This window comes from Salmo trutta, chromosome 25 (assembly GCF_901001165.1).
Source record: "Salmo trutta chromosome 25, fSalTru1.1, whole genome shotgun sequence".
Classification (NCBI taxonomy): domain Eukaryota; kingdom Metazoa; phylum Chordata; class Actinopteri; order Salmoniformes; family Salmonidae; genus Salmo; species Salmo trutta.
In genome coordinates this window covers 30,104,373-30,118,308 of record NC_042981.1, presented here as the reverse complement: position 1 = coordinate 30,118,308, position 13,936 = coordinate 30,104,373, and the positions used below count along the sequence as shown (strand labels likewise).

General features: G+C 45.9%; 1 protein-coding gene across 3 annotated transcripts in view; it reads right to left on the bottom strand.

Moving 5' to 3' along the window:
* LOC115162369 (formin) overlaps positions 1-13,936 on the bottom strand; it is a 106,078-nt gene that overhangs the window by 10,455 nt on the left and 81,687 nt on the right. The gene's annotated exons all lie outside the window — the stretch shown is intronic.

Here is a 13,936-nt window from a genome sequence, read left to right as displayed (position 1 = left end):
TTTATTTTATTAAAACACTCACTCCCTGAACTTGCATCCCAACTCATTACAGAATGACGCCACACCAAAGGGAAGCATCAGGGAGTGTTTCTTTTTTTAAAATTGTGTTGGAGGTGATGTCGGGTCCGGGTGTCAGAACCGGAGCTACCTGGGAGGCCACAGCAGGTTTGTCGGATTCCCATGCCTCGGCGGACTCGACGGGTTCTCCTGCCTTAGCTGGCTCGAGGGGTTTCCATACCTCAGCGGGATCGATAGTCTGCCATGCCTCAGCTTCACTTCCAAGATGGCGTAGCAGATCAGAGGTCTTTGTCTTTGTTTTGTTGTGTCCCGTGTATATATCTTTTTTCTCCTTCGTATATATTTTTTATATTTTTAACCTCAGTTTCAACATACTCTCCTGCAACCTGCCTCACCCAATGTGGTATGGATCAGCTATTTTCTATACTTTAGAACCGGAACCCCCAACAGAAGCTAGCCAGCTAACTAGCTACTAGCTAGTAGTCAGTTAGCCACTGCTAGCGGTCATCAGCTAACCTTAACCCAGTCAACTCCTGCCAGTCTGCACAGCGCGATTCAACCCAGAGCATACCGGACTGCTTTTTCTCCACATCTCCGGTTTCCTACCGCAAGCTCTGAACCTTTTCACCTGGATCCTCGCAGCTACCTAGCTGCTATCTGAGTGGCTACCCCCTACCCCCGTCTCTGTCCCGAAGCAAGCACCAGTGAGCCTGGAACAAGCCTTGTGTGAGGCCCATCTCCTGGCTAGCTGAAGAGGTCCATCAGCCACTCCTTGGGCTACAATACATATTTTGCCAGTTGGCCTGGACCCCTTTTACTGCCAACACAGAGCCCCGCCGATTCCATCACAACTGGTCTACCGATGTAATCCGCCCGAGGGGTTTCAACAGGCTCCTCCGTCGCGATGTCCCCTGAAGGCCCATCCGCTAGACTGCTAGCCGCGGCCGCTAGCTATCTAGAGCATATCGGACTGTTAGCTGAAGAGGACCATCAGCTAATTTCTTGGGCTACAATACCTATTTTGCCAATTGGCCTGGACCCTTTTACTGCCAACACGGAGCCCTGCCGACCCAACACGTAACCGCCCGAGGGGGCTACAACAGACTTCTTCCATCGCGACGTCCCCTTAAGGCCCTTCTGCTAGCGTGCTAGCCCCGGCCAGCTAGCTGTATGAATCGCCGTGTCTCCAGCTTGCCTAGCTTCCCACTGGTCCCTATGATCACTCGGCTTCGCATGCCTCTCCCTAATGTCAATATGTCTTGTCCATTGCTGTTTTGGTTAGTGATTATTGTCTTATTTCACTGTAGAGCCTCCAGCCCTACTCAATATGCCTTAGCTAGCCATTTTGTTTCACCTCCCACACATGCAGTGATCTCCCCTGGTCTAAATGATGTCTCTAGAGACAAAACCTCTCTCATCGTCACTCAATGCCTAGGTTTACCTCCACTGTATTCACATCCTACCATACCCTTGTCTGTACATTATGCCTTGAATCTATTCTTCCGTGCCCAGAAACCTGCTCCTTTTACTCTCTGTTCCGAACACACTAGACAACCAGTTCTTATAGCCTTTAGCGTACCCTTATCCTACTCCTCCTCTGTTCCTCTGGTGATGTAGAGGTTAACCCAGGCCCTGCAGCGCCTTTCTCCACTCCCATTCCCCAGGCGCTCTCATTTGTTGACTTCTGTAACTGTAAAAGCCTTGGTTTCATGCATGTTAACATTAGAAGCCTCCTCCCTAAGTTTGTTTTACTCACTGCTTTAGCACACTCTGCCAACCCGGATGTCCTAGCCGTGTCTGAATCCTGGCTTAGGAAGACCACCAAAAACCCTGACATTTCCATCCCTAACTATAACATTTTCCAACAAGATAGAACTGCCAAAGGGGGCGGAGTTGCAATCTACTGCAGAGATAGCCTGCAGAGTTCTGTCATACTATTCAGGTCTGTGCCCAAACAATTCGAGCTTCTACTTGTAAAAATCCACCTTTCCAGAAACAAGTCTCTCAACGTTGCCGCTTGTGTAAGGGGCTTAATACAGTTGTATTCCAGCCACTAGGGGGTACTCGAGTGAAGCCCATGGGAAATAAATAAATATAGTTTAAGTGAATTGGGAAGAGTAAGAATGAAAAACTAAAGAAAGACTGTAAATGGCTGTTACCTGTGCTGACATGATTAAAAGTGAAGTAAACCGTACTTTTCGTGTTGTAGTTTATATGATAAGCTCATTGGAAGGGTAACAAATTTGGAGGCGCAGCTGAGATTTATTTTCATGTGAGCACCGGCCCATAGTCCTGGAACAGACAACGAGTGAGAGACATTGGAAGAGTAGCTAGCTAACGTTAGCAGGCTAACCACCTAACGGAGTGTAGCTATCTTGCCATTGCCTGCATTGTCGTTGTTGCTACGTGAGTAGGACAATATGAGTCGAGAGAGGGAAACGTTGTTGGATGAAATCGAACAGAGTTTATGATCTTTAACTGAGGACAATTTACGGCGCTTGTGTGTACGTTGTGGAATAGGAGGTGTAGATGACTCTGAAGTAAAAGGAAAGAGCCATCCCGCTTGGTGTCGCAAATTGATGGAAGATTACTGTGAGAAGGAGGATTTAATGGAATCAGAGGATGAGGGAATATCTTGGCTGCTTCAACTGAAAGACGAAATCAAAGGAATATCGGACTCTGAGGATACTGTGAAAAGTCTGCCTACAAGTCCCAGCCAGTCGGCGCCAACAAGGCAAGTGGACAGCGAACCCAGCGGAGAGACGGAAGAAGAGGGAGGGGCTCCTCAGCCCAGCAGAGAAGTGGTCTCAGCTCCAGAAAGGCCCCCGCCACAGAGCGAGAATGGAGTGAGCATGTCCAGTTATAAAGACTTTAAAATTCATGGACATATCAGAGATCAGAATCAAAAAGATAAGCTCAGCTTCAGCAGCCTAGAACATCAGATTGAAAATGGACGGAGAAAAGGGTACCATGAATTAGAAATCATAGAAGCAGTAATCAGAGCTGTGAGCCCAGGGCTTAAGATGAGGAGTTAACTGGAGGGAAAAACAGACATGACACTACACACTAAGGCAAATCTAGAGGACACATTATGCAGAGAAGGATGCTACTGGACTGTATCACAAGTTGACTAAAGCAACACAAGAGCCGGGAGAGTCTGCCTTGGACTTCCTAGTCCGAGTCTTTGACCTGAGACAGAAAGTGTTATCAGCCTCAGCTCGTGCCCAATCAGGACTGAAATATGGCACAGAGTTAGTCAAGAGTCAATGCCTGCAGGCCATTGTTACAGGATTAACAAATGATAATGTCAGGGCAGAGTTGAGAGTGCATCTCCAGAATATTTACACCAGTGATGAACTGTTGCTTGAGAAAATGCAATTTGCCCAGGGCAATGAAAGCGAATGCATGCAAAAGGCCAGGATTTCCCGTAAGTTCACACCCACACGAGTGAACGCAGTACAGAGTGAGGATAACTGGGATAGCGGAGAGGAATATGCACAGGCAGAGCCCTCACAGACCACAGTCCGAAAACAAAATAAATATAATCCTCTCCTGAGTAAAATTGATGCGAGCAATGAAGCAATCAAAGAACTGACCAGTCAGGTTGCCTCAGTACAGTCAGTGCAGGGTCAGGGTGACAGGTCAGTTAGGAATCGCTCCAACAGAAAACCAAGTCCAACCAACAGGGAGAAAAGAAAATGCAAAAGTTGTTATGAGACTGGTCAACAGACTTGCCATTATTGCTACAACTGTGGCAGTAATAGCCATTGGGCAGTAGGATGTAGGATCAGGGGCAACGCACATCCATCGGGAAACACCTGGGGGTCACAACCATGGAACGGGGAGTGACCTCAGATACATCTAGTTCCATCCAGTGTTGCAGTGCAAAGGTAGAGAGAATCTCAGAGTTGAAGTTGTGTTCATTGTGTCATAAAGCTGCCTATTGTTCCAAAGTGTGCCAACAGGATCATTGGAAACAGCACCAACCTACATGCAAGACTGCCCGCAAGACTGACCACAACTCCCCTTGTCCCATGACACAGAGAGAGTAGGTGCCAACTACCCCAGCCACCACAGGACATTGTAATATAGCACAGCTCATTGGTAAAAAATGTAAAGTGTGGTGTTATATGGAGGGTGTAAAGACTCTAGCACTATGGGACACAGGGGCTCAGGTATCCATCATAAGTGAGGAATGGAGAAAACGTAATTTGCCACGCACACAAATTAGACCACTGGCAGAAATCATGGGCAACACAAAGAAACTGGATCTGAGGGCAGCCAATGGCACTGAAATTCCCTTTCTGGGTTGGATGGACATTTGCTTTAGTTTGCTTGATTCCAAAGCTGAGGTCATTGCAGGAAAACAGTTGAGGGTTCTGATATTAGTCACAAATGAAAGACTGGAGAAACCAATCATTGGGTTTAATGTAATTGAAGAAATAGTTAAAACAAAAAGTAACAAGGAGCCCTCAGAGCTGATGTATACAGTAAAGATGCTTAGAAATGCACTTAAGCTAGGACAGGGAAAGGCAAAGACTCTACTCAATCTGCTTCAGCACTCAGAGTACACGGAGGAATGCTTGCTTACAGCAGGCAGACGTGACGTTGTCATTCCAGGTGGACAAACAAAATGGATTCATCCCTGTATCCCAAGAGGGGCTCCCTTCAATGATGAAATTGTGTTATTTGAACCGGACGTGAGCGTGATCTGGGGCCTGGACCTACAAAGTCAGGTCGTGAAAACATCAAAACGGCCATCTCGAAAAGTTGACATTGCAGTAGTGAATACTACCAAACATGACATTACCTTACCATGACAAACAGTGATAGGGACATTACAGAGAGTAGTAGCGTGTCACCAGGTTCCTGTGCCCAGTGGAGAAAAGGTTACTGTAGCCCAGGTTCAGGACAGATCCCCACCGGAGCCTGGCCCTGACTACGGTCAAATAGACTGGTGGGACCCACCTGTAGAGAGGTTCAGCACTTGAGCCAAGAACAACAAGAATTAGTCAAACGGATGCTCAGAGAGGAATCAGCTGTTTTCGCCAAAGATGACATGGACATAGGGTGTATCGAAAATCTCAGAATGGAGATAACATTGACTGATAACATACCAGTTGCAAAGAGATACAACGGTGTGCCACGCCCCTTGTATGCTGAGGTGAAAGCCACCTTCAGAGGCTCCTGAACAAAAACTTCATCAGGAAGTCAACTTCCTCATACGCATCACCTTTGGTCTGTGTACGGAAAAAGGATGGGAGTTTAAAACTTTGTGTTGATTACAGGGGATTGAACAAGAAGACTGTTCTGGACAGGCATCCCATACCCCGTATACAGGAAATACTTGATGGTTTGGGAGGAAACTCATGGTTTACAGTTATAGATCAAGGAAAGGCATACCACCAAGGCTTTGTGGGAGAGGAGTCCAGAAAATACACTGCCTTCAGCACCCATTGGGCCTTATATGAATGGAATAGAATTCCCTTTGGCTTATCAAACAGTCCCTCAGCCTTCCAACGAAGCATGGAGGAAAGTTTAGAGGGGATAAGAGATAGAATCTGTATACCATATTTGGATGACGTTCTTATTTTTAGTCAGTCATTTGAACAACATGTGGAAGATGTCCGTCAGGTACTCAGGCAGCAAAATAAATGGGGTATTAAACTCAGGGCTGATAAGTGTGACCTATTCAAGAATGAGGTCCGTTATTTAGGAAAAATGATTTCTGCTGATGGTTACAGAATGGATGTTAAAGAAATTGTAGCAATGAAAGAACTGGTAAACAGGCCACTGACAAACACGAGAGCTGAGGAAACTACTGGGGTTTCTAGGGTACTATAGGGGTTATGTACAGACCTTTTCACAACATGCTAAATGTCTCTATGACTTACTAGCAGTGAAGTCGGAGACCCCAGCATCCGGGAAGCGAAGGACCAAGGTAGCTATGCAGTCGGGACAGACTCTGCCCTACCAGAAAGTTATATGGGAGGATGCTCACCAGAGAGCATTAGAACACTTGGTGAGTGTGTTGACTAATCCACCTGTGCTTGCTTACCCAGATTTCAAGGACCCTTTTATCCTGCATGTTGATGCCTCCGAAGAGGAATCGGGATGGGTGTTATACCAACGACAAAGTGGCAAACTGAGAGTCATTGGATATGGCTCCCGCACCCTGACTCAAGCAGAGAGAAACTATCACCTTCACTCAGGGAAACTGGAATTCTTGGCCCTCAAATGGGCAGTGACTGAGCGGTTCCGAGATGGCCTATTTTATGCTCCCTCTGTGACAGTGTACAGTGATAATAACCCCTTGACATATGTACTAACTACAGCAAGACTGAATGCCACCGGTCATCGCTGGGTGGCAGAGCTGTCTGACTTTAATCTCACACTGAAGTATCGTCCTGGAAAGGTAAACACTGACGCAGACTTTCTGTCACGCTCTTCTTTGCTTGCTGAACATTACATGGAAGAATGCACAGAGAAACACTCACTTGAAATGGTAAAAGCAACACTCAATAATGTTCAGACAACAGAATGACTGTGTAACTTGGATATCCACGGTCACACTAAGGCCATCAGTGCAAGATGAGCTGTCATGGTGGGGGGGAACAGTTACAGACCGACTGTCTCCACACGATATCATGCAGGCTCAGTTAAAGGATGCGGCTGTATCGAGAATCTTGGAACTGAAAAGTCAAAGGACTAAGCCTAAACCAACAGAATGTCAACAAGAGTCAAACAAAGTCAAACAGTTACTGCAAGAGTGGAACAGGTTCCATGTCTCACCAGATGGATTATTACAAAGGAAAACAGCAAAAAGGACACAAGTTGTGGTACCAAGTCAGTATAGAACACTGATTTACAAGTACTTACACACTGAAATGGCCCATCTAGGAACAGAAAGAGTGTGGAACTTAGCACGAGAACGCTTTTATTGGCCGAGCATGTAACATGACATTGAACACTTTATCACCTAAGTGTGTAAGTGTATCAAACAAAAGAAACCCATTGTAATAACTAGGGCCCCAATGCAACATGTACGAGCTACAGCTCCTTTCCAGATGATTTCAATTGACTATGTGCATTTGGAGAAAAGCAGAGGGGGCTACGAGTACATTTTAGTTATTTTAGATAACTTTACAAAATTTGCACAAGCCTACCCCACCAGAAATAAGTCAGGGAAAACTGCAGCAAAAAAGCTTTTTCGACTATTTTTTTCCCAAAGTTTGGCTTTGTGTAAAAAATCCATCATGATCAGGGAAGAGAGTTTGAAAATCAGTTATTCAGAGCCTTGCAGAACTGTACGGGAATAGCCAATTCCAGAACCTCTCCATATCATCCACAGGGGAATCCTGGTGGAGAGATTTAACCGTACACTGTTGTCAATGTTGCGCACACTAGATGAAGAGAAAAAGGCCAACTGGGGTGATCATCTGAACAAGGTCATCCATGCATATAATTGTACCACCAGTGATGCTACTGTGCTCTCACCGTATATCCTGCTATTTGGTAGGGCTCCACTGCTACCTGTTGACCTTGTCTTTGGGTTACAGGTAAAGGAACAGGAGAAATCATACCAGGATTATGCTAAGAAGTGGCAGCAACAGATGGCTGAAGCCTATGACATCGCCAGTAAAAACATGGAGAAATCAACAGCGAAGGGAAAAGCCTACGAGCGGAAGAAATTGAGTTTGGATCTGCTCTCAGGGGATCGTGTACTGGTGAGGAACATGTCAGAACGTGGGGGGCCGGGAAAGCTAAGATCACACTGGGAGGACCAAATACATGTGGTGGTAACCAGGAAAGGTGATGACAGCCCTGTCTATGAGGTCAAACCCGAGAGGGGTACAGGCAGGGCCCGGGTTCTGCATCGCAATATGCTCTTGTCATGTAATTCTCTACCGTTTGAGGAACTTGTTGAAACACCCGGTAGAGGTCTGTGGAGAAGGGAACTACCCCAGCAAAATCAGCAAAATGGGGAGAGCACTGAGTCTGAGAGTTCAGATGAGGATTCTTATCTAGTATTCATCAATAGGGCACGTAGGGATGAAGAGAGCAGACAGAGTAGCACACAACTAGTATCAGATAATAGTGTGGAAACGGGGTCAGACTGATAGAAACGTCACTGTGAAGGAGTGCCAGCCAGTCCTCAGAGAGAGCCCGGAGAGGACGGGTGAATATGGAAACAGCTGAGGGCTCAGAGACTAAATCATCTCATGATGAAGTGGACACTGATTCGTTGGGGTCACCCATGACCTTGCCCTGCCGTTCAGCACGGCAGAGGAGGCCCAGAGACATTCTAACCTATAACACTTTAGGGCTGACAACCTCTGATCAGGATACCAACTAGAGATGTTCTGATGTGTATATATTTTCTCGTTTACCTTTACTAATCACAGTGTGATAATGTTTAGTGGGGGTTGCGTCTTTGCCCATAAAGCCAGACTGGACACGTCTAGATAGTTATACGGCTGTTAGGCCAGTTTTCTCAGTTGTTCTTATGACCAGTACTTACATCTTCTGTTTGTTTTGAGGCCAGTGAAATGTTTGGGACAACATTTTGTTTTTGCAGTGGGGTGTTGTAAGGGGCTTAACACAGTTGTATTCCAGCCACTCGGGTGTACTCTGGTGAAGCCCATGGGAAATAAAGAAATTCATGAGTTTAAATGAATTGGGAAGAGTAAGAATGAAAAACTAAAGAAAGACTGTAAACAGCTGTTACCTGTGCTGACATGATTATAAGTGAAGTAAACCGTACTTTTCACGTTGTAGTTTATATGATAAGCTCATTGGAAGGGTAACACTTGTTATAGACCACCTTCTGCCTCCAGCTGTGCCCTGGACACCATATGTGAATTGATTGCCCCCCATCTATCTTCAGAGCTCGTACTGTTAGGTGACCTAAACTGGGACATGCTTAACACCTCGGCCGTCCTACAATCTAAGCTAGATGTCCTCAATCTCACACAAATTATCAATGAACCTACCAGGTACAGCCCAAATCTGTAAACACAGGCACTCTCCTAGATATCATCCTGACCAATCTGCCCTCTAAATACACCTCTGCTGTCTTCAACCAGGATCTCAGCGATCACTGCCTCATTGCCTGCGTCCGTAATGGGTCTGCGGTCAAACGACCACCCCTCATCACTGTCAAACGCTCCCTAAAACACTTCAGCGAGCAGGCCTTTCTAATCGGGTATCCTGGAAGGATATTGACCTCATTCCGTCAGTAGAGGATGCCTGGTTATTCTTTAAAAGTGCTTTCCTCACCATCTTAAATAAGCATGCCCCATTCAAAAAATGTAGAACCAGGAACAGATATAGTTCTTGGTTCACTCCAGACCTGACTGCCCTTGACCAGCACAAAAACATCCTGTGGCGTACTACATTAGCCTCGAATAGCCCGCGCAATATGCAACTTTTCAGGGAAGTTAGGAACCAATATACACAGGCAGTTAGGAAAACAAAGGCTATCTTCAAACAGAAATTTGCATCCTGTAGCACAAACTCCCCAAAGTTCTGGGACACTGTAAAGTCCATGGAGAATAAGAGTACCTCCTCCCAACTGCCTACTGCACTAAGGCTAGGAAACATTGTCACCACCGATAAATCCACAATAATTGAGAATTTCAATAAGCATTTTTCTACGGCTGGCCATGCTTTCCACCTGGCAACCCCTACCCCGGTCAACAGCCCTGCACCCCCCACAGCAACTTGCCCAAACCTCCCCCATTTCTCCTTCACCCAAATCTAGATACCTGATGTTCTGAAAGAGTTGCAAAATGTGGAACCCTACAAATCAGCTGGGTTAGACAATCTGGACCCTCTCTTTCTAAAATTATCCTCCGCAATTGTTGCAACCCCTGTTACTAGCCTGTTCAACCTCTCATTCGTATCGTCTGAGATCCCCAAAGATTGGAAAGCTGCCGCGATCATCCCCCTCTTCAAAGGGAGAGACACTCTAGACCCAAACTGTTACAGACCTATATCTATCCTACCCTGCCTTTTTAAGGTCTTCGAAAGCCAAGTTAACAAACAGATCACCGACCATTTCAAATCTCACCGTACCTTCTCCGCTATGCAATCTTGTTTCCGAGCTGGTCATGGGTGTACCTCAGTCACGCTCAAGGTCCTAAATGATATCATAACCGCCATCGATAAAAGACAATACTGTGCAGCCGTATTCATCGACCTGGCCAAGGCTTTCGACTCTGTCAATCACCACATTCTTATCGGCAGACAACAGCCTTGGTTTCTCAAATGACTGCCTCGCCTGGTTCACCAACTACTTCTCAGACAGAGTTCAGTGTGTCAAATTGGAGGGCCTGTTGTCCGGACCTCTGGCAGTCTCTATGGAGGTGCCACAGGGTTCAATTCTCGGGCCGACTCTTTTCTCTGTATACATCAATGATGTCGCTCTTGCTGCTGGTGATTCTCTGATCCACCTCTACGCAGACGACACCATTCTGTATACTTCTGGCCCTTCTTTGGACACTGTGTTGGCAAGCTTCAATGCCATACAACTCTCCTTCCGTGGCCTCCAACTGCTCTTAAATGCAAGTAAAACTAAATGCATGCTCTTCAACCGATCGCTGCCCCGCACCTGCCCGCCCGTCCAGCATCACTACTCTGGACGGTTCTGACTTAGAATATGTGGACAATTACAAATACCTAGGTGTCTGGTTAGACTGTAAACTCTCCTTCCAGACTCACATTAAGCATACTACCCACCACTGCGACCTGTATGCTCTCGTTGGCTGGCCCTTGCTTCATATTCGTCGCCAAACCCACTGGCTCTAGGTCATCTATAAGTCTTTGCTAGGTAAAGCCCCACCTTATCTCAGCTCACTGGTCACCATAGCAGCACCCACACGTAGCACGCGCTCCAGCAGGTATATTTCACTGGTCACCCCCAAAGCCTATTCCTCCTTTGGCCGCCTTTCCTTCCAGTTCTCTGCTGCCAATGACTGGAACGAATTGTAAAAATCACTGAAGCTGGAGACTCATATCTCCCTCACTAACTTTAAGCATCAGCTGTTAGAGCAGCTCACAGATCATTGCACCTGTACACAGCCCATCAGTAAATAGCCCATCCAACTACCTCATCCCCATATTGTTTTTTTCTTCTTCTCCTTTGCACCCCAGTATCTCTACTTGCACATTCATCTTCTGCACATCTATCACTCCAGTGTTTAATTTCTAAATTGTAATTACTTCGCCACTATGGCCTATTTATTTCCTTACCTCCCTAATCTTACCTAATTTGCACACACTGTATATAGATTTTTTTTGTATTGTTATTGACTGTACTTTTGTTTATTCCATGTGTAACTCTGTGTTGTTGTTTGTGACGCACTGCTTTGCTTTATCTTGGCCAAGTCGCAGTTATACATGAGAACTTGTTCTCAACTGGCCTACCTGGTTAAATAAAGGTGAAATATATATATTTTTAAAAAGCTGGCTCGACAGGCTGCCATGCCTCAGCGGGTTCGATAGGCTCCCATGCCTCAGCTAGGTGAACAGGTTCCCGTGCCTTGACCGAGGCAACCGGGGAGGTCTCAGCCGGCTCATCAGGCTCTCAAGCCCCAGGTTCGTCAGGTTTCTGCGCCTCAGCGGAGGTGACCGGTCCGCTCCTGATCCCCGGGATTGTCCCTTTGGTTGGCGTCCTGCGGCTGGACTCGCGTGCCGGGGAGGGAGTATTGCCACGTATACTCTCTCTCCGGCGCTCTAGGTCGACATGCTCCCACGTCTCAGCTGGATCGGCAGGTTCCCGTGCCTTAGCAGAGGTGACCCGTCCACTCCTGATCCCCGTGATCGTAATTCTGGTCGGCGTCCTGCGGCTAGAGCCGCGCGGCGGGGAGGGGGTACTGTCAAGTGTGCTCCCTCTCCGGCCTCTAGGTCACCAGGCTGCTCGTTATGGCACACTCCTGTCACCATCGTTACACGCATCAGCGCATAATGACACTCACCTGGACTCCATCACCTCCTTGATTACCTGCCCTCTATATGTCACTCCCTTTGGTTCCTTTCCAAGGTGTCATTGTTTCTGTTTCAGTTTCATGTCTGTGCGTTGTTCGTGTTTCTTGTTTAGTATTATGTTCCGTTTATTTTATTAAAACTCCCTGAACTTGCATCCCGACTCTCAGTGCACACGCTACAGGAACTGTAAATATAAAGGACACTTGTTTTAGATCTATTTTATGTTATAACCTGGAGACAAATGTGAAACCAGTCATATGGCAGAAAACTGAAGCATATCAACTTTCCCGCAGTAAAGTTTATGAAATGCTGTGGCTACCCCGAGTTTATCTGTTTCCTATTTCTATCATGTTAAATATTAGCCACTATCAGTATCGACCGTCAGTAAGCCTAATAACCACACATTCAACTGGTAATTTACTGCTAGTTCCCTTCAGTTGGTATAGCCTACATTATCATTCCATTTAATTCGATTGTTTTGTTTACCTTCATTTGCTTTCTCTGTAAACGCAGTCATGGCCATGTGGTTGTTGCTGACGATCATTAGTAACAGTTGATAATATTAAAAAAAAGACATGTAGGCAAATTAAATCGTTACGGAGCGGCGAGCAGACAAAGTCGTGACAGTTTGAACCAGACGCATGGCGCAATACTTGGCCGTGTCATCACACAGTTCCATGGTTAGTGCAGGTAATAGATGAGGGTATAGCCTACTATTGTATACTATTCTCACTATAATAATAATTCTATGTACACTAATCTTCCAACATTACCATGGGTTGAAGAATGTGGCAATTTTCTGAATGAATCAAACCACCGTTTTCTTTCGTTCATATGTGAAGGTTCTCCAAACCGTTTTTTTGTGATTCATAAATACTTTCCTAAACCTAAATAATCCACAAGATCAGAGCATTTTCAAATCTACCAATTGGTGCTGAAGCGGAGACGAATATGCAGATATTTAAATGTCGTTCTTTTATTGATCCCTAATATTCTGAACCCGTTCTCTCGATATAGTCTAGTGAGTCTGTGGACAACATTCTAACTAAAAGGTACACAGTATTTAAAGGGATGGCTTAAGATAAATGTACTGAAAACCCTTGAATGAAAACTCCACGAGAAAATCTGTTGGTTTTCAGAGGTTGAATGAAATTTAATCAGAGCGTGCAAGGTAGCCATACCTGCAGTGTTTGTTACGTGACTGAATAAGGTAAGTCTGAATACCAAATACCGAGTAGTGTGTAGGAAATACGTAAATTCCTAAGTTGGAATTGGCCCCTAAGAGCTTAGTGCCGTGATGCCAAAATAGCCTAACGCATGTCTGGCCCCTCACTGTCCCTTCCAGCAGCCCTGACCAGATACTTGGCACAGGTTAGGCCAGTGCTGCATCTCTCCATGTGCAATAAACCTGCAGCCCTGTGGACTGGTCAAACCATGACAATGTTTAACAGTCCTCTCAGAACACACAGTCTTTAACAGGCCCCTGTCCCCTGCTAGTAAAGCCAGAGGCCTCCAGGAGAACTGCTGTCCCGCAGTGGGACTCCCCCCGACACCACGCCTCGGGTAATGATAAAACATCGTAAATCCAGTCCCAGTCTTTGACATTGTACCAGGCCCTGGGCCCGGCCTGCCTACCTTCTCTTTGACGCCCCTGTGCTTTAATAACTGGTAAAAACAGCTCCACTCCACACTGTTTATAGAATTCATAATTCTCCATTCAGGGTGTTTTGTATCACACAGAAATGTGAGGGACACCAACAATCAGTTATGTGTTAAAGATGGGTAAGACAAGAGTGACTAAAGGATTCTGGTCAACAGATTTAATGTGTGAAGACTGAACTTTGGCCCAGTCATAACATATCCCCCTTTAGTGTAATCAAAAAAAGAACACTCAGGTTTCTAGAAAAAGATAGTTGGCAAAGAGCTCTAG